Here is a 24,411-nt window from a genome sequence, read left to right on the forward strand (position 1 = left end):
TTATATATATATATATATATATGTATATATATAATATAGTTAGTATTGGTGGTTTAGTGGCGCAAAAGCGATTAAGGCCATACTGCGCCAAACAGATGTAATAATGTTGCTCAGAGTAATAGTCTTCGAAGGCTCACTGTGAAATCAGCTTTGCAACAAAAGTTTTGTTATTGGTATAAGATGAAAAAAGGGATATGGAAGTTAAAATCGACGTAAAAAACCACTTTTTTCTAAGTATGAAATTACGCGATTAAAGGGAATGATGGGATGCTCACCCACTAAGAGTGTAGGATGGAAAGGAATATTGTATGCGAAAAATTCCGGGAAGCAAGCACGTCGGTTCTCTTCAAGACCTGAACAGAGCCATAGAATATGAAGCACCGTTAGTGATTCGCTACAGTGTTCACAGACTGGAGCATCCCTTCCACAAAGGATATGCCCATGTGTCAAGAAGCTGTGTGCAATTCTAAGGCGGCAGTGGAGTACTTCTATGAAGCGATTCTCATGAGATGCACTCTCCCACAGTCCTGAACCTGGTTTTACCTCATGGAGCTTATTTTCACTTTCTTGGTCCCATTCAGACTGCCACGTTCGGAGGAGTGCTTTTTTAATGAGGGGCTTCACCTCTTGATAAGGTAGGCCAGTAGAGGTCACCGTGTGATTTTTTGTGGAGGTAGCCAACTAGTCTGCCTTTTCATTGCCCAAAAGTCCAACATGACTGGGGATCCAGCAAAACTTTATATCGTGGCCACGAACTAAGGAACTATTGATTTTGATTCGCACTAATTGGGCTAGCTTATTTTTTGTATCTTTTACTGAGCAGAGAGCTGAAACAACACTATGTGAGTCCACAAAGAGAACAGCTTTCATAGTTTCGCTTGCCATAATGTATTCAATAGCCATCAATACGGCATAGAGCTCTGCTGTGAAAATAATAGCCATGCTTTCGAGTCGTTGGGCCTTTGTAAATTCTTCAGAGTAAACGGCAGTTCCTACGGAGGAGGAGTTATTGGATCCATCAGTATAAAAGTGAACATAGTTGCTGTATTTCTTTTGTAGCTCAACAAATTCTTGCTGAATAATAAGTGGCGAAATACTATGTTTGCTGAACCGTGTAAACGTCCAGTCGTAAAAAATAGAAGCAGCTCCCAAAGTGCAATACGTAGAGGCTTCTTAAGGAGTTCTTTCCCATTAAGGTCGAGTTCAAGAAATTCCTGATCACTTCCCACACGAAAACTTATAGGTCTAACCGTCCTCGGCTTGTTCTCGCAAAGACGGGCGTGCCGAGATCGCTGCAGAGTAGTAAAGGTTGGATGGTCGAGGTCAGACATAATCCGGGAAGCATAACTCAGGCCTAAATACTGCCGTCGCTTGGCAAGGGACATCTGGTGAGATTCCACATACAAGCTAAGTACAGGAGACGTACGGAAGGCGCCTGTGCCGAGCCGCAAGCCAAGACGGTGCACAGGGTCCAGCATTTTCAGCGAGGATGGTCGCGCAGTGTTATAGACTATGGCATTGTAGTCAAGATGGGATCGCACCAAAGAGTTATACAAGCGTAACAAAACCTTTCTGTCTGAACCCCATGGTTTATGAGACAAAACTTTGAGAATGTTAAGGGATCTTAAGCATTTCTGTTTTAGTTGCTGTAAATGCGAGTTAAAATTTAACTTTTTGTCGAAAATAATGCCCAAGAACTTATGTTCAGGTTTAACAGCTATAGGAGTTCGGTTTATTTCTAAGCCGGGATCTAGTGATATCCCACGCCGGAGAGAGAAGGGTACGCAAACAGTTTTCTCAGCTGAAAACCAGAATCCATTTTCATCTGCCCATTTGCTGATTTTATTTATTGCTAGCTGCAGCTGGCGCTTACAACTAGAAGGATTGCAAGAGGAAGAAAAGATCTGCAGATCGTCGACATAGAGCGAATATGCAATGGAACGTGGTATCACTTTAGTCTGCTAATTGCTATTGCTAATCAATACGATTAGCAATCGTATTGATCTTTACGGCAAACAGTGTGACACTAAGGACGCCTCCCTGCGGGACCCCATTTTCTTGTACAAAGATATCGGACAGAGTGGCGCCTAACCTAACCTGAAAAGTTCGTCCCGTTAAGTAAGCTTTAATGCAACGGAGCATGCGACCTCGTCCTCCATAGGCAAGGTGATCCTGAAGAATGCCATGCCTCCAAGTAGTGTCGTATGCTTTCTCTAAATAAAAAAATACAGAAACGCAGTGCTGCCTGTTTACAAATGCTTCTCTAATTAAGGTTTCAAGGCGTACCAGGTGATCCAAAGTGGACCGACCCTATCGGAAAGCACACTGATACTTATCCAAAATATTGTTAGTTTCAAGAAAATATACAAGTCGCCTGTTAATGAGTCTTTCATATGTCTTACCCAGGCAGCTAGTGAGTGCAATTGGGCGGTACCTTGATGGACATGAGGGGCCCTTTCCTGGTTTTAGGAAGGGTATGACATGTGCACATTTCCTTGCGTCGGGAAAGTAGGAGTCTTCCCAGAGGCGGTTAAAGAATTTAAGCAACTGTTCAAACGATTCCAAGGAGAGTTGACGAAGCATTTAATAGTGGATATAATCGGGACCCGGTGAGGATTGTTTCTTGGTGTCAAGCGCCAGTCTTAGCTCACAAACCGTACAAAGGTTTGTTGTAAGGTTCAGAATCTGCACCTGATAACTTCAGTCGCTGACATTCTGCATTCCTCTTGAACAGCTTAAAAGCAGCATTGTAGTTATCACAGGAAGACACACCCTGAAAGTGCATGCCGAGGGCATTTCCTATATCCTTTAACGATCGAGGAGACGGGGTGAAGAGAGGGGGAACAATGAAGCCACGGTAGTCACCCCTAATTTTACGGTAGCGGTCCCACACCTCTTTTGCGGAGGCAGCGCTGCTCAGGGAAGAGAGATACTTCTTCCAGGACGTCCGTTTTGCCTGCTTTCGTGTCCACCGAGCCTTCGCCTTTCTTTTTCTAAAATCCACCAAGTTTCTGGGAATTGGATACCTTCGAAACGTGTCCCATGCCTTTTTCTGGTTTCGCCTAGTTGTGTTGCACTCCTGGGTCCATTACGGCTTGCACCGTTTTGGGGGGTTTGTGGATGTCTTGGGAATAGAGTGATGTGCCGCATTTAGGATTTGCTCGGTAATATATAAATTAGCCTCCTCTGGTGTCATACTCTCAAGAATTAACGGGTCAAGTGTTGCCTCCAGTTGAAACAGTCCCCATTCAGCCTCATCAAGTTTCCATCAGGGAATTTGCTTTAAAATAGTGGGTAATGGAATACGACTTTCTAAAACGATGGGAGAGTGATCACTGCCAAGAGGATCATCTAAAACCTTCCATGAAAAACAAGGAAATAATGTAGCTGATGATATAGACAAGTCTATACACGTAAAAGTGTTATGGCTCGCACTATAAAATGTTGGTTGTTTGCTGTTTAAAAGGCATCGTGAAGATGAAAGTAAAAAACGTTCAATGACCTTTCCACGATTGTCCAACCGAGCACTTCCCCATAAGGGGTTGCGTGCATTAAAATCCCCTAAGATTAAAAAAGGCTTCGGCAGCTGGTTCAGCAGGTCCTGCAAATTGTAAAAGTCAATCGGAACATCTGGAGGAAGGTAAAGAAAGACAAGAGTAATGAGACGATCTGCAAAAATACGCACTGCAACAGCCTCCAGGGGTGAGCGAAGAGGAACTGCCGTGCATGCAATATCGCCTCGTACCACAACAGCCACTCCACCCGAAGAATGAGATGATGTACGGTCTTTTCGAAAAACATGGTGACGACGAAACATGTTCATATGAGTGCTATTGAGATGAGTCTCCTCCAGAGCGACTGCTAGAGTTCGCAGCTCATCAAGAAAAAAGTGCACATCGTCAATGTTATGAAGCAATCCTCGGCAGTTCCATTGCATGAAACTGTAACTATTTATGGTGGATATGTTAAAAGGGGTTCCTGCCTAGGCGCCCTCAGGCGGCTTGGGCGGGGTTACCCGTGGTATCGGTTTCTTCTGGGATGACTTCTTTAGTTTTGAGTCATCAGGAGGAGCCAAACGGATGGGAGGAGACACACTCACATCCATCCGCTCCTCTTCAGGTGAGACGGTGGAGGCAGCAGGAGGACCTGCTGCTGCTTAGATGTGGACGGCTCCTCGAGAGGCTTGGGGCGAGGGGCTCGCTCCTTAATCCTAGGAGGAGACCGAGTAATCAGTGCCGGCATGTCGTTTGACAGCCTGTCCCTCTGAGTGGGAGGGGCACCAGTGCCATCTCCCTGAGGTGGAGGGCATGCCGCCACCTCTGGTTTCTTGGTAGGTGGGGGCTGAGCGACGGCCCCCCGGTTCCCAGACGGAACCAGGAAGGGTCGAGGCTCGGAAGGTGGTGCAAGCGCCCTATGCACCACCTCGAGGAAGCCCCCCTTTGCCAAGAAAGCATAGCGCTTCTTGGCCTCGGGGTAAGACAGGTTGTCCTTGGCTTTCAACGAAAGGATCTCTTTCTCCTGTTTCCATATGGGGCATGCGCGCGCGTAGGCGGGATGTGCACCATCGCAGTTAGCACACTTCACTTCACTCTCGCAGATATCAGCAACGTGATCAGTGCTTCCACACTTTGCGCAGATGTCCTTGCCTCGACAGCCCCGAGCGCCATGACCGAACCGCTGGCACCGAAAACACCACAGTGGATTAGGTACGTACGGTCGGACACGGCAGTGGAGGTATCCCGCCTTCACGAATGCTGGGAGAGTGTCTTTCGAACGTGAGAATAACATGCTTGCTTGGAGTTTCCACACCATCTCGTTTGAAAATGATCCGCTTTACAGCAACGACACCCGATGGTCGGAGGCCTTTGAGAATTTCCTCTTCACTAGAGTGTAGGAGATCGTCCTCGGAGAGCACCCCTCGAATGGTATTCAGTGTGCGGTGTGGGGCAGCTGCTACTCGGACATCTACGATGCGGGACAGTTTCTGGAGCGCCATGCTTTGATCTTTAGTGTTCACTTCGACGAGGAGATCACCGGAGTGCATCTTCTTTGCTTTGTAATTATACCCAATCAAATTCTCAAGAACTTTTGTCACAAAGAAAGGAGACATTTTTCCCACGGGGCGCTGTTCATCTTCAGAATGAATAACAAAGAATCTTGTGAAGGTTGCCGGTTCAACAACTTTTATTTTGGTTAGTTCAGGATAAGGCCGCTTGGACGCTTGTCCTGAAGAGGTTTTGGTAGAGGACGCCATAGAAGGCAGAGAAAATTCAGCACCCGTGGCGTACCACCCACCACGGAGCCCAACAGGGGGAGAGGCAGCACCTCATAACAGTCAGGGCTTGTCTGAGTATGTTGCTCTGCCAGTACTACCAAGACGCTATAACCAAGTGTGGTTCAAGGCAAGAGAATATATTGCCACCCAAGGTTAGCCCTTTCCGCCAAGGAAGTTGAAAAGGAAAAAAGAGAAATGAGAAGAGTGAAAAGAAGGAGAAGACAAAGGTGTAAGAAGGGAGGGGATAGTAGAAGGAGTGGCGACTAGACTGAATCATCCTGGCCAAACCTTACTAGGACTCCCGTCTATGAGAAGCAGGGACGAAGTGGTGTATTGCCTCGCCCGGGGGGCCCTGGAGGGTCCAAACCTACCCCACCCTGTTGGAAAATCTCGATGATGGAAAGATGACGGAAAAGGCTCATACAAGCGTAACCGCAATATGGGACATCCTATACAAGCGAAAAAGGCGGCTCCAGTATAGTGGAATAAGGCGGAACGATACAGGTGGGCGGAACCATACAAGCGTGTCGTATTATGGGACATCCTATACCAGCGTAGTGGATATAGGCGGACCCATGTAGGTGGACGGAACCATACATGCATAACGTAATATGGGACATCCTATACCAGAAAAAAGGCGATACCAGCATGGTGGAGCCATATGGCTCCAGCGTGTTGGTTTCGCCTTTTCACTGTTGTACAGGGCGATTTAGTTTTAAGCTTTACATATATGTTTAGAAAGGTCGCGAAAGCTATATTAATGCGGTTTGTGCAGGCGAGTTATACGGCCAGGCGTACGTAGTATAGGGACCTAGTCGTAACGATCAGTCAGATAATTAAATACAATTTGTTAATCAACTTTTTAATTAGTGAAAATGAAAATATGGTTTCAATTAGAAACTTGCTGAGTCATTGAAAACCACAAAATCAAGTTTTTTTTAGAAGGATATAATTCAGGGGTAGCGTTTTATGCATTCTGTAAAAAGCTTTATTTGGACGAGTTTCTAGGTTTCAGTTTCTTATCAGAGCTCATCTCTGCGCCCACGGTCCTGTTCCCCAGGGGCATAGACACGCAACACACATGCGCCTTGCTTCCCTTCATCCTACGAGGGAGGGGAGGGGGCGGCTTCGCACTGCGGTCACCGGGCAGCTGGACCGCAGGTGCAAAGATGCGCTCTGGTAAGAAACCGAAGTCTGGAAATGCGTCCAAATTGACCATTTTTTATAACGCCATAAAATGCTACTCGTCTTATATCTTTACAAAGAAAATTGATTTAGTGTGTTTTGATGATGCTTAGCAGGTTTCTAATTGGAACCATGGGTCTATTTTCACTGATTAAAAATTTCACGAACATACTATACTTAGAGAGAGGCTGAAGCAGTTTTGTATTTGAGAAAACACTTTTAAATCTCCTTCATTCGACCTCCAGAATCTCAAATATCAAAATTATTTGCTAATTTAATTAATCAAGGCTGCATAGTCATTTTTAAAGCGCTGTGAAAGCACCTCCCTAGAGAGCGACGTCACAACAGCAGCTTTCAAAATCTTTGTTCACGCATCTTCAGCGCCTATCAAAGCTATGCACGCACATGCTATTTTTTAAAAGGGCAGAAAAATGTGTCACGACTGGTGCCAGTGCCGGAGAATATACCTAGAAAACTTGCGATTGGACGCGTGGCCCTTAAGCGACACACGCTTGGCGGCCGAAAGGTCTTCTTACGATGTCACTGTTGGTGGGATGTTTTTTGTGTTTTCTCACGTTTAGTTATATCTTTGAGGAAAACGAACGGGATATTCAGATTCGCGGGATAAAACTACGCTAGAAGGAACCTCCATCTAGTTTTCTGAAAGAAGTCTGGCACATCTCTGTAATAAGCCGACGGATCATTACAAATTAGCCTTTTATACTATGCCGCCCTGGCCATACAACTCACGTGCACAGACCGCGTAAATGTAGCTTTTACGGCTTTTTTTAAAAAAATCTGTAAAACATAGAAAAAAAACTCTGTAGAATGTCCCCCAATACGATGCGATTGTATGGTTCCTTCCCCGCTTGCATTGTTCAAGAAAGACTTGTGGACATCCAGCGTTTCATTGGAATGCTGGATGTCAGCGAGTCTCTACATCAGTGAGTGGTTTCAAACAAGCATGGTGTTTGCACACCAGTAAGCTCTTATCCGAGGCTCACCAGGACCACTAAGAGCAGAGGCGAAATGTCGTGACCTGGTAAATTTGGTTGCAGGTATTTATTTTCACAAGAACTGCATGCAGCAAAGCTTAACTTTGCTTAAAAGAAGATTATTAAAAATTCAATACTGAACAATGGTGTCCCTCGAGCTGTCAGACCAAACTCCCACTCTTGCCACTCAGGAGTTCCTAACTTGTGCGTAGAGGATCAGCACAACCCAGATTTGTGCTGCGAGCGCACCTGCAATATAAAAGTTGAATAAACATGAGATGAAATATGAGACGTTTACAATTCTCTGTAACGTGAAATTAGAGCACAGATCTTGAAGAGGAGGATGGGAAGGTATGCCCCTCCTCCCCCTCCCCCCCCTCCTCTTCTGCTCCCTCCCATTTAGCAGGAAACTTCCCTGAATTTAGCGGGAAAATTTCCCCACTAAATTTAGCGGGAAAATTTCCCCACTAAATTTAGCTGGTTAAGTTTCCCACTAAATTTAGCGCAGAAATTGATGTCACATGACCTCAACACAAATGCAGTTTTTCCGCTAAAAGTAGCAGGGAAAATGACGTCGCATGACCGTGTCACGTCAGCCATAAAAAAATTCAGTTTCTCAGCTAGACTTAGCGGAAATATTAACGTCACATGACCACAACATTAATTCAATTTCCTGCCAAGTTTAGTTGGGCGGTTACGCCGACAGCGACGCCGCGAAACGCGGAAACGGGTGCTAAGAGCTGCGCTAAAAACTAAATGCATCAGGTGAAATAAAGTGAACATTAGAGATACTGTAAGAAAAAGAAGAGAATCTAAGATACCGTTCTCAGATCCTTCCTTTTGTCCGTTCTCAAATGTTTTGATTTCAAGAAATATTTATCTCTTTATTCATACCCAGAGAACCCCTCCCAGTTTCAGCATGAATGCAATAAATCAATGCAGACTAGACCTTATAAACTATAATCCACATGAAAATTAATGTTTGCCACATAGTCATGTATGAGTCAGTGGCTCAGATCTCTAAATACATTTGTATTGAGGAACATTCTTGAATAAAACTTCTGGGCTTCGAATTCAACAGTTTGTACTTCCATAAGGAACACTGTATGGCACTGATTTTTTTTTTTGTGACACATCAGAAACAGCACAGCACTGTCATCCTCGCATACCTAACAAGAATTTGTATTTTTTTTTTAGCATGGCATGTGCTATTCTAATGCCCATACAACATCCTTTAACAAAATTTCCTTTGTAGAGCTTTTTATTGGTTCTTATTTAGCTCGCACGACAGATTCGGTACCTTGAATTCTCACTCGGCATCAACAGTTTTATATATTAATGTAATAGCGAAAGACAAGATGTATGGACTTGAGTACGGCTCAGCAAGCACAGATGTTGAGAAAAGTACTGAAGAAAACTCAAATGTCAAAATAAAAATAAGCTGGAATGTGGAATTATGGACATGGACATGAATACAGTTAGCAGATTCAATATGAAGAATAAGTGTTAGACGCACGCTCAAAGAAACCTGTTGCATCTATATTCATTCAAATTACTTTGCAGAACCCAGCGCTGCAGTCTCAGGTGGGAGTTCGCTGAATGAGTCTACTGAAAATGAGTGTAGACGGAAAGAGCAGTTTGATCTGCGATAATGAACATTACATAAGTGACATGTCATTATTACTGTTACAGTGCCGAATGTTCCAAACTGTCAGTCGCATCATTCTGTGAGTTCCCTCCGTACATTACAGGGTTTGGCTCTCTCGAATGCTTTGCGAGAAAAATGATGAACTGGAAATATCTAGAGTAGTTCTAGAAAAACTATTTCCAGAATCTTATCTCAGCATCGCAAAGAATATAAAAAGTTTCTAAAGACAAGGTTAGTGCAGGAGTTGAATAAACTAAATACTTTGTTTTTCGAAACCATCTTGCCGTAGTAAACGTATGAAGTTCCCCTAGGTAGAGCTAGTCATTACGGATGATTGTGCCCATTGCGTATACCATAAAAATTTTATTTGCGACCTACACTATTTACAAACTCAATTAACTCTGAATAAGTGGACCACTTGGCATTAAAGATTGGCCTCACCATGACTGTCTGCCAACATCTACATAATAATTTCCATGAACCTATGTATTTCAAGAAAATATTTGGTGCGAGCTGCTTAAAACACAATAGCACTTTTTAGCAAGTGCTGATTGTTGGGCAAGTTGGTACGGTACGTTAGAAAACATGATTGTGCTTCGAAGACGGGGACATAGGAAGGACAGACACCACAGAGTGCTAACTTTCAACTGATTTAATTCAAGAACCTCGGCGTAGAAACACACTGCGTCACCGCACCACATCTCAACCAATCCGTGGCCCTGCCACGGACCGCAAGTACGCCAACTCCTTTTCCGCCAAGTCAATTGACGCCACACTGACACAACACGTGCCGGAACTATTTATAGCATCAGCCTCCATAATCTCTCTAACAGTCATATCTTTGTGCCTAGCAAGAACAGCAGACTGAGCAAATAATGGTTTGCACTCGCAGTCATGATCTGTCGTGTCACTGTCATGACTGCGGGTGCAAACCATCATTTGTTTCGTCTATTGTTCTTGAGAGGCACAAAGATAGGACTGTTAGCGAGATTATGGAGGCTGACACTATAAATAGTTCCGGCACAAGTTGTGTCGGTGTGGCGTCAATTGACTTGGCGGATAAGGATTTGGCGTACTTGCGGTCCGTGGCAGGGCCACGGATTGGTTGAGATGTGGTGCGGTGACACAGTCCGTTTCTACGCTGAGGTTCTTGAATTAAATCAGTTGAAAGTTAGCGCTCTGTTGTGTCTGTCCTTCCTATGTCCCCGTCTTCCAAGCGCAATCATATTTTCTACCGCACTTTTTAACACTAATAGAAAGCCTGTAGTGGGCCACAACTTAAGCAGTTTTCACTTCATTATAAAGAGCAATTACACATATGTGAACCATGAATATAGGCCTGCACTGAATTTTTTTCTTAAGCTGAACGTGCTATGCTCTGTTTACTATATAAATCTTTGCAGAGCTGACAATGTGCAAGTTCCTGTTTTTTTATATTTCACATGTCCCGACCGGTGAGTGTGGTAGGGACATAAGATTGATGACACCAACGAAACACAATGATTATTTTAAGAATTTGTTTGGGTATAGTACGAGCAAGGAGATCTGCGGGAAGTTATTTCTGTGACACCGTCGAACCTACATCCGCGGGCTTTAAGTTCACATGTTAATCATGTCTGCAGACTCCGTTTTGTAATTGGAATTTCATCCAACCCAAGATTTGAATATGTTTTTTTTTCATTTTAGGCTTAGTAGTGCTTTTGCTGTTCTATTAATAGGTAAGAAAAATGCGTATTTCAAGTGGCATACCTAACACCTGGTGGCACGAGGACTCCCCTGTCGTGACGCAGACCGAAAGTCACAGCCAGGGAGATACTGCGATGCTCTTGTTGCTGGGATTACCTCCCCCATGGTCCTGCCCAGACCACAGAAAAAGATTGAGTCCAAGCCTGTGGCCACTAGGATCTCCAGATCTTGAGGCACCCAAGTAGCTGAAGATAAAAACAAATCACAATCAAGTACTTGGCAGAGCTACATTAGAATGGCTAGCATATTCTTTCGTGATCAGCACATAGATCCTCTTATTTTAGTCATAGTCACCCCCCAGGACAAAGCTACGTAGGCGTTAAAATGATGGGTACCGAATTTAGGTGAATGATCAAATGCATTCATTTAACCCCCTTTCGCCCCAACCTGAGACTTCTGTCAAATATTCACATTCAACTGTAAAGACTACAAATAAAACTGCTACTGCAATGCAAAGCCGTATAGTGGGAGAGTTTAGCCAGCGGGTGTGGCAACGAAGGCGCCGGAGAGGAGGAAAGGGAGGAGAACGCCGAAGGAGGGAGAGAGAAGGCAGCAGAGAAACAAAGAGGAGACGACCACCATTTTGACGCAAAGCTGTCTGCACGGAGCACTGTTGAGGCTACGTGTCGTCTGCTACGGGCTTATTTATTTTTTTTGCCTAAATAAAAGTGCGTTCAAACATGGAGGAACTTCTTTCTTTAGGTTTTTAAGCCACCGAGGAATAACACTATATCATTTTATTGCCAGAGCCTGCCAAATAAAAGGAAAGAACCGAAATTTGAATATCGATCCCATGCCGGGCGAATGAATGAAAATGGCGGCCCTCCCCGCTCAGCTGGGAGCAGCCTAGAGTTCACGCGCATGCGCTCACGCCTCTTGCTCTGTGCCGCGGGCTGATCAGCTCACTCGGAAGGGAGACGTTACGGCAGCGAAATCATAGACTGCCAGACTCTCCCCATATATGGCTCTATTGCAATGGAAAGATTTTCCTACCCTCGTGCTCAGCGAGTGTCGACTGTGGATACAACTCCGGTTCATACACTCGCTGAACATGAGGGTAGAGTGTACCAGCAGAGGGCAGGTGTCTGTATACAAAGAGTTTAGTTGGCACACCAAGAGGCTAACGAATAAGAATGGGTACCACTCTGAGCAAAATGCCAAACAAGCGTGGATCTCGGCTTGACACGAACAGCGGCACACAGTATCTATTTTAGTGACAAAGGGGTACTAAATCATTATTTTCAGCTTCCTAACTAAACTAAATATTCTTCCCGGCTTGCTTTTTAGGAAAATCTCAAAATTTACAAGAACTACTAAGACAACGTCTAAAAAAAAAAAAAAGCAATGGCAAAACCAGCAATCGAATTCGCCTGCTCTCCAGTAGCACGACATCTATGGCAGGCAGACCTGCAGAATGAGCAAGCAGTTTAAGAAACAGAGTATGTCCTATGTATAATTTTTTTTTATGCTGCAAAGCAAGCGCTGGAAGGAGGTTTCACGACATTAACGAAATTTCTTGCAATCAGTTGAGAACAAATTAGAGCAGTGAACTTGTCCTTGCTTCTGGCATAACGTTTTAGTGTTGCCCATGGAAACTCACATAAATTTGAAAATAAAAACAAAAAAGACTAACCTTCATAAAAAAATCTAACTTTGGCAAAGAAAAGTTACCTTGGAAAAAATATGTACAATACAGTTGTACAGCGTGCATTTGTGTGCTTAACCAATTTTGAGGCAAATCGGCGACAATGAAAAGAAGACGTTTGAGTACAATTAAGGGAAAGACAGAAAGGATGCATACCTACAACAAAAACATTTAGAACGACCACGGGCAGGAAACTCTGGTGAGGCTCTCGGAGTGACTCCCTCATATGGGCCTGCGCAGACCACAGAACAAGATCGGTCAGAGCTTGCAGCCATAAGGTGCTTCATACCATGAAGTTACAGAAGCGGGTGCAATTGGAAGCAAAGTGCATTTCATTTCTCTGAAAAACGAAGAGTTTAATAGGTAGCTTGCATTCATAAGGTGATACAGTCATGAATGCACAGACTTTTCAATGCAGCGCTATATCACCAACTTGTTAACCATGCCGGGCAACACTAAAAACTGAGAGCATTATTTTAAACTATCTCAGCTTAAAGTTAACCACGACAAAAGCTTCAAGCCATCCTTGCAAATTCAGTGCACAAAGCAAGCCATGTGACCTTCTAGTTGGACGCCATGGTACGTCGAGCTTATAATCATGCGTCATGCTGTTTTTGCTGCAAAGGCTTGTAGTTTCAAAAGTGGTCCAGCTTAAAGAGACTAAAAGTATAGACGTTTATGAGTGGGGCCCTCATTTAGTCTGCAGCTACATTGCGAAATAGGACGTTCCAACCGGGATGTTTGCTGCCTGTAACCACACGACCAGCTTGTGCCCAGCGATTGTTCGAGCTAAATACATGTCCTCGACAGTGCCATTATTTGACAAGCATTTCTATGACTGTTAAACATGACTGACTTACAGAGAGACTCCACCTCAACGACTAATGACTTGGGATACCTAACTGAATACTGATATATCAACTAAATGCAAAACAATTACCTGGCAAGCATTAAATTTTTCAAGAGGCTGGGTCGACTCCGCATTAAGTTGTAGGAGTCGATGCGTAATAGGACAATACAAACAAAAATATGCCTTAGAATTCCTTTTGCACCCCCAAAATGATGTGTTTTTGAAGGTAAGGTACACAATGTTCTTGATTTAGAAAGTGCCTCAGCTGTACAAATGCATATGCAATAAGGGCACTTGCCAAGCCTATTCTACTCAGCTTTGTGCAGGTTAAGCTAAGTTAGAGTATAGAAGTACATGCTCACTGACACCATCAGAAAGGCAGGGAGAAGTCTCCGTTGTTCGACCTCCAGCCCGTCTGCTACCTTCGATGACGTTTCAGCGCCTGATGAGCCTGGAGCGAGCACATCTGTCTAAAGCGGGGTGAAAAGCACAAGCACGTGCTGGAGGACACCCAGCCATTCTCTTTTTGTCATCGGCTATACTACATATTTTTAGTAAGACATATTTTTAAGTGAGGAAAAGTACTGCAAATATGCAGTCCACCTTAAAGATAACAACAGTTGCCATTCACCATTTTCCAAATAAGTGCTCCCACGTACCGGAACATCTACACATGTGGTGCGTGAGTAGGTTCAGGACTGAGAGGCTAGAAAACGAAGCGCTCGCAAGGCTTGTCTGGCCCTTCCAACCATGCGGGTACATTCGTTGCAAGTTCCCGATTTGTAGACAAAATGATTTAAAATGAGCAAATCTTGTCTACGCCCGAGGTAGAACATTGAATTGCGATTCCCCCATATTGTGCGAACCATCCTTCAAACTGCGGTACCACCTGCAAATAAACTATGTTGTGCTGCGGCACGCGTCCATGCTGCCTGCTTCAGAGGAAAACCACTGCTCGTGTTGAAGACGACATCCCAGAGTGGACAGGCAACAATTTTTAACGAACAAAAACAAAATTGATATCATTCAATAAACACAGATAGGCTCACAAAGTGTCGGCACCATGATTGTTGTTGTTGGTTTTGCTCTTGCATACAAACAAAGGTGACTTCCTCTCTCCTCCGATGGACAGTAAAACCCCCTTATCTTGGTGGCCCCCATTTCTTCTCGAATCGGTCACAGAGGACATAATCGCAGTCACTGAATTCCGCAAAATTAAAGGCCGCGAAAATTAAAGGTTCGCCAACATTAAGGGGTTTACTGTTCTTCTGAGTGTCACATGATGTTAACATTTCAAGGAGGCTGAAGGTATTGGTTTAAAAAAAATTGACGTATGAAAAAAATGCCCTTCTCCAGGTTAGGCACGCGAGGTTCTTTTGCACTACCTATAAGGTGGCAAGTTAATTTCGGCAGAGCTTTTGGTAAAACGGAGTCACAAAAGTAGCTATACTTGGCGTCAACTATTTTGTGCTGCATTATAAAGCCAGAGTAGATTCCACAGTGCGTGCTTCAGCAGAGCACTGTTTGTTGCGAGAGCATATGTGGTTTAGTGTTGCATCCCATTTGCATAATCTAGAGAAACTAGCGCTGACAGAGTTGGAGCACTCCAAATATTAACAGCCGACTGTAGAAGCATTGAGAGATGCACACAAATGCAAAGGTGGGTTCGAGCAAAGGTAAAAACAATATCTATACTTACGGCGGCCATACTTGCCTTTCCCAAGCACGACCACTTTTCCCTCGTTAGCACCATCCAGTAAGAAGCACCAGCAACACGCCCATGAGACGCCGCCGCCTCCTGGATTGAATGACGACCCGCCTGAGGTCTTGGAAGGAGATCCGGAACACTGCTTTAGGCCAGATGTTGTATCTGGTGGGGCAGAGACTAAAAGCAAAAATTAACAAATTTATCTGAAGCGCTACATTCCTATAGGACAGCAGTATTTTTTTTAGGCCAGTGATTCGCTTTAATTAAACACAAATGGTTGGTTTATATGATGAACCATCAGCCCCTATTTTTCTTAAGTGTAACGCAGTGTCTAACGTTACGTCCGACGGAACCCGAAATAAAAATTAAAGTTATGCCCAACGTAACTGTCAAGCATTCGAGTTACGTCCGACGTAACCCAAAATAAAAATTAAAGTTACCGTATTTACTCGAAAATAGGTCGAACTCTATTTGTTGGACCCACCGAGAATAAAAAAAAAAAATTCAAATATAGGTCGACTTTTTTTTTTATTTTTAAGAACAGGGGAAATTTTGGGCAAAAGAAAGAAACCTTTATTTACATCACTTCACAGCTTGGTAGACATCCTCGCAAATCCGCCACAATACTTCACTGACACCGTTGTAAAATGACGACAAGAAACGAAAGAAGGTGCGAAGCGACGAAAGACAAACTACAAAGACGCAAACAAAGCCGCCGTGTCGCCATGAGCAACACGCGAGCCGAGCCGCCTCAAGCAACTAACAAAAGTAACATCTTTTTTTTTTTCTTTTTTTGTGCGCGTTTGCGAGGATGGAGGACAAAGTGCATGGCGCATCGCGTTCCTCTCCTTCCCCATTGCCCAGCAAGGGGAACGCTAGAGGTGCGATGGCGAAATCCAATGCCCCAAGAGGTGCGCGCGATAGCGGCATCGGCCACCGCTGTTGTTTTCGGTTGTTTAACAAAAGCTTTTGGAAACAAGAAGCGGCGCAGCTCTACGGCAACGCCGGCTCGGTGACTCGATAGCTTCATGCCTCCGGTACGGTCGCAAAATTTGGTCGCGAATGTAGGTCAAAAATCTTTAGTCACGATTTCCGAAAAAAAAAAAAAAATAAAAGAAAAGAAAAAAAAAAGGTCGACATATATTTGAATAAACACGGTAGTCAGCTGCGCGACGAGACACACATTATGAAAGCGATTGGTGCGAGCGATCAAGGTGATGAGCGACGTTTTCTAGAAGCCCAGGAACCGAGCGGCGCAAGCAGCGAGAGTGAGAAATCTTCGTCGCTCGGCGCCGGCACTCGTAGCTTCTCGTCGTCGCTCGTCTCGTTGATCACTATATTGCTTACATGCTGTTCAGAAAGGTGCTCTAAGTGGTTACCATTGCATTGGGACCAGCCTCGCATCCAACCGTAACCAGTCTTGACTTCTTTTTAAGCCGCCCAGGTAGAAGTTAACATCGTACATACATCGTTTTCAAGCATGGCTCCTCGTTCATTGCTCGATTTACTTTTTCGTAAATGACAAACCGCACAATTATTCTAGTTCAAAATTGTCACGAACACTTGGCACGCATGCTTACACTGTAGCGCACCTAACGTAATTTAAAAGTAGAACGAAAACGGGACGAGATTCGCTTACCGCTTCACGGAGACAGAGTCCTTCGGATCCTAGGCCTAACGGCCGAAATCGGGAGTCGCCTGCGGTCCGGCGATCGGACGAGTTGAGCCGGCCGCGCTGTGCTGACCCCGGCTGACCACGCCTGGTTGAACCATGAGAGGCGTCGTCGAGTTGAGAGCCAGAGACGCAGTAGAAACGGACCGTAAAACATCTGTCCCGTAAAACGCAGAAGGAGCTAGCGCCAAAACCGCTACGTCTGGCTGCGTCGCCATCTCCACGACGACCGGAAGCGTGTAAACCGGGACTGGCCGGGAAGTTAGAAAAGGCGCGGCAGCGGAAGCCACTGGGCGGAAGCTTTACGTTTCGGTTTCGCTTTTCTCCGACATCGGCCACGGTCGCGGGCTGGTATGTTTGCGGCTGGTTGCGACGACGCGAGGGGCCACGAAAAGACGCCGAGTTGGCCGAGTACGAGTCACGGCCCACGATACGAGCAACGGGCCATTTGCCCCTGTCGACCGGCGATGCGGTATCCGCGGCTTAGTGTCACGATCGGTTTGTTGCCGTGCACGTTGACTCAAAGATCGAAGTTATGCAGTTCCGTCAGTTCCGTTCCGGCACCAGCCGCACCACGTTTTCCGGTGCATCGCACGTGGAGGCCTTTCGACGCATTCAGTGAACGTAAAGATCGCGCCCGCTGTCTTCGGTGCTGTGGAAGAAGTTGGGAGACGGAAGAAGCATCAAAACCAAGGCGTTTAGGACTCCAGTCCGGGCCGCCGGTCCACTCTGAACGAGAGGCGACGTGTGTGTGCACGCTTTGAGGAAGCCTCCACGTTTCGCCGCGCCAGACCTCGCCGATCGCGACCAGACCCCGAGTCCGAGAGGCTCTTGCGCAGCCAGGAACGGCAGCGAGGTAGGAGCTGCTCGTTCTGCGCAACCATGCAGTGCTCTACAGCGATCGGAGCTCTCGGTGTCATGCGTGCTTGCACCGAAGCCTTTGTGACCCCTTCGGACGCGCAAGTCGTACTTCGCAAAGGTTTGGACGGGGCCGCCCTCACCGAGCAGCTCCGCTAAATTCCGCTTACTTATGATCGCAATAAAAGCTTGCGCTTGTTCTCGGGAAAAAAATTGCGGGACCGCTCTCCGCGCCGCCGACGAGGTTGGCCGCCACCATGTTCTCAGCTGTTCACTCGCTCCCGCAGCGAGCGCCTTCCGATAATCCTCCCCGTTCCAAAATGCGATGCGATCTTCGTTTACATGGGCTGAATGAATGCGCACTCGCCATCTCGATCCACCTCTGTCTAGCGACTTTAATGCGATGCGCTTTGCGCATTATGCCGTTTACATGACCGCATATTGAATGCGGCAACTGGATTCAATGCGACTAAGTCGCATTCATGTAAACGCGGCTTATGTTATTTTTCGACATGTATGATGTATGTAACGATACCGGTGGTAAACGATGGACGTTTTTGTTGGAAGATGGCGGTCGTCTTTCTGCATGTATGGTTTAGTTATACCGGTGGTCTTGTGGTATAGGCGTTTCGTTGGAAAGATGGCGGTCGCCTACGTCATCGGACGCAAAATCATACCAGCCACACCGAGTCATATCGGCGAGCAAACCGGCTGCCAGTATAGACAGACCCGGAGCCATAGCGGTGCCGGTATCTCCAGTTATGGAGAACGCAAAACCAAACTAGCTGCATGTATAATAACAATAAATTATGGTGGTGTCATACCAGGACTGTACAAGCAGCAGGTTTGTTTCTTGTACGTTTTTCCAATAGGGCAGGCTCGGCTCAACCACCAGGATGCCCTTTTCCCCAGACACGGGAAAGCCACGCACAGCCAGACGTGGGCGGGCGAACCGGCATGGCTCGGTGACCGTGGAGACGCCACTCTCCAAACACCTGCTTTCACAGGTGCCCCCTGCGGGGGGGGTGTCTAATATAAGCGATACATCAACACCCCCTTCTCAACATGACAGATGTGCTGACACATTCAAGATTCTCACATATGAATACAAGATCTCGGAGCTTCTCAAATGACTTCCTTTTGATAAACTCGCCTCCAAGCGTAATGCATTGCCATAGTTGATCGGATTTACGTTTCAAGTTTGCTCTTTTCACATATGTCTGCATATGACGTGAAGCCAGTTGCCCTTTGAGATCATTGCCTTGTAAGCGTCCGTATCAGAACAGACGCGTAACGGAAGCCAAAATCAAAATGGTCTTTGCGTAAATTTCACACGAGACTTTTAAAGGACACAGATTTTGAGGAGCGTATGCGCGAATGTTTCAACAATGCAACAAGTCATAAATTCGGCATTTCGGCATTTGGCATCGTTTCATGCAATAAAAGAAGAATCTACGCTTTTGAAAAATTTACACATTCTTTATGAGCTAGAGTGTGAAACACCCGGCGTGTTTCAGAAAGAAATTAAACACGTGAAATGTCAGATACACCGTTACGAACAAAACCGTTATTATGGTGCACTAGTACAGTCTAGGTGCAGACGATTTCTATCCTCTGAGACACCTTCGCGTCGCGCAATCGACGACGATATGCGAAATTAACTTCCAAAAGAAATTAAACTTTTGAATTGTATTGGGACACTCAACAGACGAAGACGATATTAGGGAGTTGTAAAATAGCGCGCGCTAAAGCTTTGCGTACGCAAAGAATAGCGTCGTCGCCACTGCGGATGCTCCGAACGCAAATCAGGTTTTTCGCTTTGCGTGCGCAATTTCAGCGTGCGCTATTTCTCGGAAATAGCGTGCGTACCAAAGAGTCTTTGCGCTTCTCCAAGGAGGATTCGTCATTACAAGTTGGCTAAATTCAAGACGAGCAGCGTTAAAAAAATGGCGGCTTCCAGGATTATGTCGGCGGCTGCTTTGGCGGCGCCATGAGTGCGACGTCGGCGGCATCCTCGCGACTGCGATTTTCAATACGGAACGACATTGCACTCAGTTTGGCAACGATCACCGGCAACTTGATGCTTGCGACGCGCGAACATTTCTCGGCGAAGGTACGATGTGCGAAGGTCAGCAGACGAGACCTCTCTTGGCGAGGCGACGCAAGCGGACACGACCGGTCAACCGCAGGAGTCTCTGTCTCATATTTGAACAAATCTAAAATGCTACTCTGGACCAAAAAACTTGTTTTTTTCTAAGTTACAGAAGTTTGTGTGTCAAATAAAAGTTGTGGCTGTATCGTGGTGGCGTCGCAAGCGCGAGATGGTTGGGCTTTCGCGTCGCGACGGAGAAACGCTAATTTTAAACTCTCTCCCGTCGCGTGCGCTAATACAAGCGCTAAATTTAGCGCTAGCGTGCGCTAAAATTGCGCACGTTATTCTAAAACTCCCTATTATGAAAACGTTTGAGTTTCATCACCAAAACCTTCTTAAGCACAAACAATTCGCGGACAATCAATTAGAAAAGCCCTTGGTCTCTTTGATGCCCCCAGTTGACCATCTTCAACGCGACCTGCTTTGCGGACCAATAACGATTGAAGAGGTCCGATGGGCGGTAGACCAGCTAGCGAACTCTAAACCACCAGGACCTGATGAACTCCCATCCGAATTTTACAAGTACAAAGAGCAGCTGTGCCCTTTTCTGCTCAAGGTCTTCTTGGGGGCTTATAGGTGGGAGCCATGCCGCCTACATTTCATAACAGTCACAGGGTCTTAACAAAAAAAAATTGTAAAGATCCTGACAAACTCAAACACACTGAAAGCAATTACTTTATGCAATATGGACTATAAGATATTCGCTGAAATTCTGACAATAAAACAGTTTCTTACGCCCACTGTTGTTTATGACCACCAGACCTGTGAAATTATAAGGCGATACATACAAACCAACACACGCGTAGCACGTGCAGTAAAAGAAACCTGCGTTCTACAGGCTGGACAAGTTATCCCGGTACAAGTAGACTTGGCGAGGGCATTCAACCGGGAGTCCCACGTCCTCCTCTTCGCAATTTTTTGTTTTTACGTAAACCCAAGATCCACAATTGTGAAGGGTATTGAGATGTGTTACTGTGGCCACGACAAGGCTTATAATCAATGGTTCGCTTTCTAATCTAATAATCATTGGTCAGACAAGAAAGCCCCCATTCTCTCCTTTAATTTCCTTTATCTGGAATCCCGGGGCTTAAGCATGCTCAGAAACCCTAAGGTGGAATGTTATAATTTTTACTACACAGAGGTTAGGGTGTTAGCACACGCTGATGATATTGCATTTGTTTGTGTTGATAAGCGAAGCATAGACAATGTATTCACTTTAAGTAAAAAAGCCTGTGATGCTACCGGTACTCTATTAATAAGATAAAATGCATTGGCTTCTGGTACGGGCAATGGGCCACAACACCAAACGAATATGCTGGCATATCGTGAACCTGCATTGCTCCCCAGTACTAAGAAATGCACCTCGATTTTATTTTTAAGAATGGCCACTACCGGACAAAACGAGTGACAAAAATCAAACGCAAGCTAACATTATGAAAAGATATCGGTGGTCTGTTTTGGGCGAGCGAAACCGCTTAATATATATATATATATATATAACTTTGTAATATCCTTCAGGTTATTTTCTGCGCCAGAACCTGCATTAAAATATCTTACAGTCTTTGGCGACTCTCGTGTGGAACTCTACCTGGGAAGCTATGCGACGAGACAATTTTTTTCGCCCGGTTGATGTCGGTGGTATCGGACTATTACATATCTTTATAAAACAAGTAATAACTCGATTGATGTTCTTCAGAACAACATCACATCATTTCCTTCGTACTTACCTACAGAGATAACTCTCAGGTGCTTTACCTCATTAAGTGGTTTCATTGGTATTGTCGGGCACATCACGTTCCTTGGGATACCTCAGAGAAGTAGTAAACTAAATAAAGTTTTTAAGAGCCCTTTTTTTAAAATATTTATTTACAATTTCACGCAAAATTTATATGCCGATCTTCTTGGCGTAACTTTCCCTGTACACTTGTGTCAAAGCATACACAATCATGAACCAGGACAAATTGTTCTTACGGGTGTCCGAAACTTGCGTCTCACCTAACATAATTTTACTTTTTTTCTTTTAAACTCCACGCTTCAACGTTGCCTGTGAAGCCCTGGTTTTACGAACGAGGAATGTTTGTACCATGCATAAAAACTGCCGTTTTTATAACCAGTCAGAAACAACAGAACATTGTTTTGTTCTCTGCACTGACGCCTGCCTGTTGTGGGACGTCTTACAGAGAACACTGAAAAAGGACTTGGACGTCAACTCACACAAAATCTGGTTTTTACCTTACAACTTAGCGATAGTGTTCTTTATGGTTTGTTCGCACTGATGGGTTTGCGTAGTCTCTGGAAGACGAGAATGATCGACAGATATGCCGATCCACTCCGGACAACAAAATCAAACTTTATGTAAACTGCATCTCACGTGATAAATGTGTTGGATCATCTTAAGGAACGCCCAGACTGGTATGCTCTCATTGATAGATGTCTCCATCTTCCCGATATTTAGCTATATAATTCATATTGACTTCTTTCCTCGTTTCCCTAGCGTTAACCGATAACAATATTTTGATGCGATCAGGAACCGAATTATTGTTTTTATTGTTATTCTTATAAGTGATAACTTTTCGAACTGTATACGAAAACTCTAAAAAATAAGACATCAAGGGCGAGGACGGAAAACATGACTTTTTTCAATAAGCCACAGAACATAGAATGGCACAACCCATAAATCCGCCCCCAAAAAGCTTCATCGTTTTCATCGGGGGGGGGGGGGGGGGGGGGTTTATGGTTTGTGCGATTTTATGTTCTGATGCTCATTGAAAGAAGCCCCGTTTTTAATCCTCATCCTCGATGTTTTATTCTTCCAAGTTTTCGTATCAATTTAACAACATGCTCATTTTCACATATTATCGAACTGTATGCTTGACGTTAAGTCCTGTCAGCTTTCCATGCAAGAAATGCACAAAAATGTGAGTGTGTGTCCTAGACGTTGTTGTGTCTGGCTTGCAACCGAAAGGCTGTGGGTCAGAATCCCGCCTCCGTCTAAAAGTTTTCGAATATTTTGTTTTTGGCGCGAGTAAATCACTTTATAAAGTAAAATCATTCGAGGCACGCGGTGACTTTTAATTCACATTAAATGTCATATTTTAATCACTTTATTTCACGCGTGGCGTCACATTTCACGTGAGCGCTGTGGGTTGTTTGATAGCATCTTCGATCATTCGCACCGAAGCAACGAAATGCGCCCCGTCGTCTTCGATCAAGTTCACCGGTGCGCTCCGGACGTCCTCGATCAACGGACCGCACCCCCCGGGTGCAGCTTTTCGTGGCCCTAACACGCAGTCCCTTCAGGCGCTGCGGCCAGGAGTGGGAATCGAGGACGTGCAGACGTGCAGTCTATGGAGGTGGCGACTTCGCGAAAACGAACACGCTTCGCAGCGGCACTCGATGAATTCCTCGGCTTTTCTGACAGCGAAGACGATCAGCTCCTTCCCATTGCCGCAATTACCGTGATTGCTGCTGTGGCTAGGAGCGCCCAAGTGTTTCGAACTTCGTGGAAAATGTTGTGAAGCGTTTCGATGACACCTAAGGTACGATTATTGTCTGGCGGTACCGTTTTTTGAACCAACAATGATGGGGAAAACATACCCGTTGAATTGTCACCCGCTCCGTGATCCCATCGGCAATCACGTTCACAATGTTCGTTTGTGTGTGGTCGCTAAATCTGCGAGTAAAAACCCGGGAGAAATTGACAGTAGATGGGTGGCGCGCGCGGAGGTACGCAAGAAAAAACGAACAAAGCGCAAGGTGACGCATCGTGCCGGTCGCTGCCATGCATCTCCTCGCATGGCGCAGTCTGTCCTCAATATTGCACCGACCTCGCGCCGCACGGCCGAGGAGCGATATGCACTGTTCCGTTTTCAGGGCAGTGCCGTTGCGGGTAGACCGAAGATGCTTCGAAATTCCCGCCCGAGGTCATGCGGCTGTGACATCATGACCTTATCGACTGATAAGTATCTTCTCGCCCAGGCCACCGCCACCGACGTCGACGCCACTCTTTAAGTGAAACGAGCTTCTTACAGTTGTCGCTTTAAAGATGTGATCTGGGGTGGCGTGCAAGGCTGTGCAGAAAGGTCAGAACCCGTTCGCAGGTGCGCCTGCCAGGCGGGCAACCAGGATTTAAATGAGAAGAATATAACTAAGATTGTTTTTAAAAAGCACACAGCATGCACGTTGCTTTTTTTTTTTTTTGGTGTCGATTGTGACGGACACGGAGCTGACACATTTTTCCGCATGTTCTTTCATGACCAGTGGCCAGCATCTCGTGTGCAAAGGATTCCTGTTTGTTGCCCGAATGGTGATGTTGCTGAATGTGGCACTGCATTTGCATGTCTTACAATAAGCTGGTGAATGGTTTATGAAACATCTTGATTGTTTAACGTAGAATTTACCGCAGGAAAGGGGAATGTGATACACAAGTCCTGCTTGGCATGGACATATTCTGTACTGTGAGAAGTGAAAACATGCGACACTTCACACTGGACAAGATATGCCCAGTGCCAAACAGGAGTTGCTAATCACAAGCCCCTTTCCTGCGAAAGAATTAGAGAACATGCAGCATCTGTAAAGAACACACAGAGAAATGTGTTAGTTTTTTGTCCATCACTATCAACACCAAAGAAAAATAGTACTTGCGGTGTGATCACTGATCTTTCTCGATGTAGGCTT

This window comes from Ixodes scapularis, unplaced genomic scaffold (assembly GCF_016920785.2).
Source record: "Ixodes scapularis isolate PalLabHiFi unplaced genomic scaffold, ASM1692078v2 PGA_scaffold0__279_contigs__length_252992795, whole genome shotgun sequence".
In the NCBI taxonomy this organism is placed as follows: Eukaryota; Metazoa; Arthropoda; class Arachnida; order Ixodida; family Ixodidae; genus Ixodes; species Ixodes scapularis.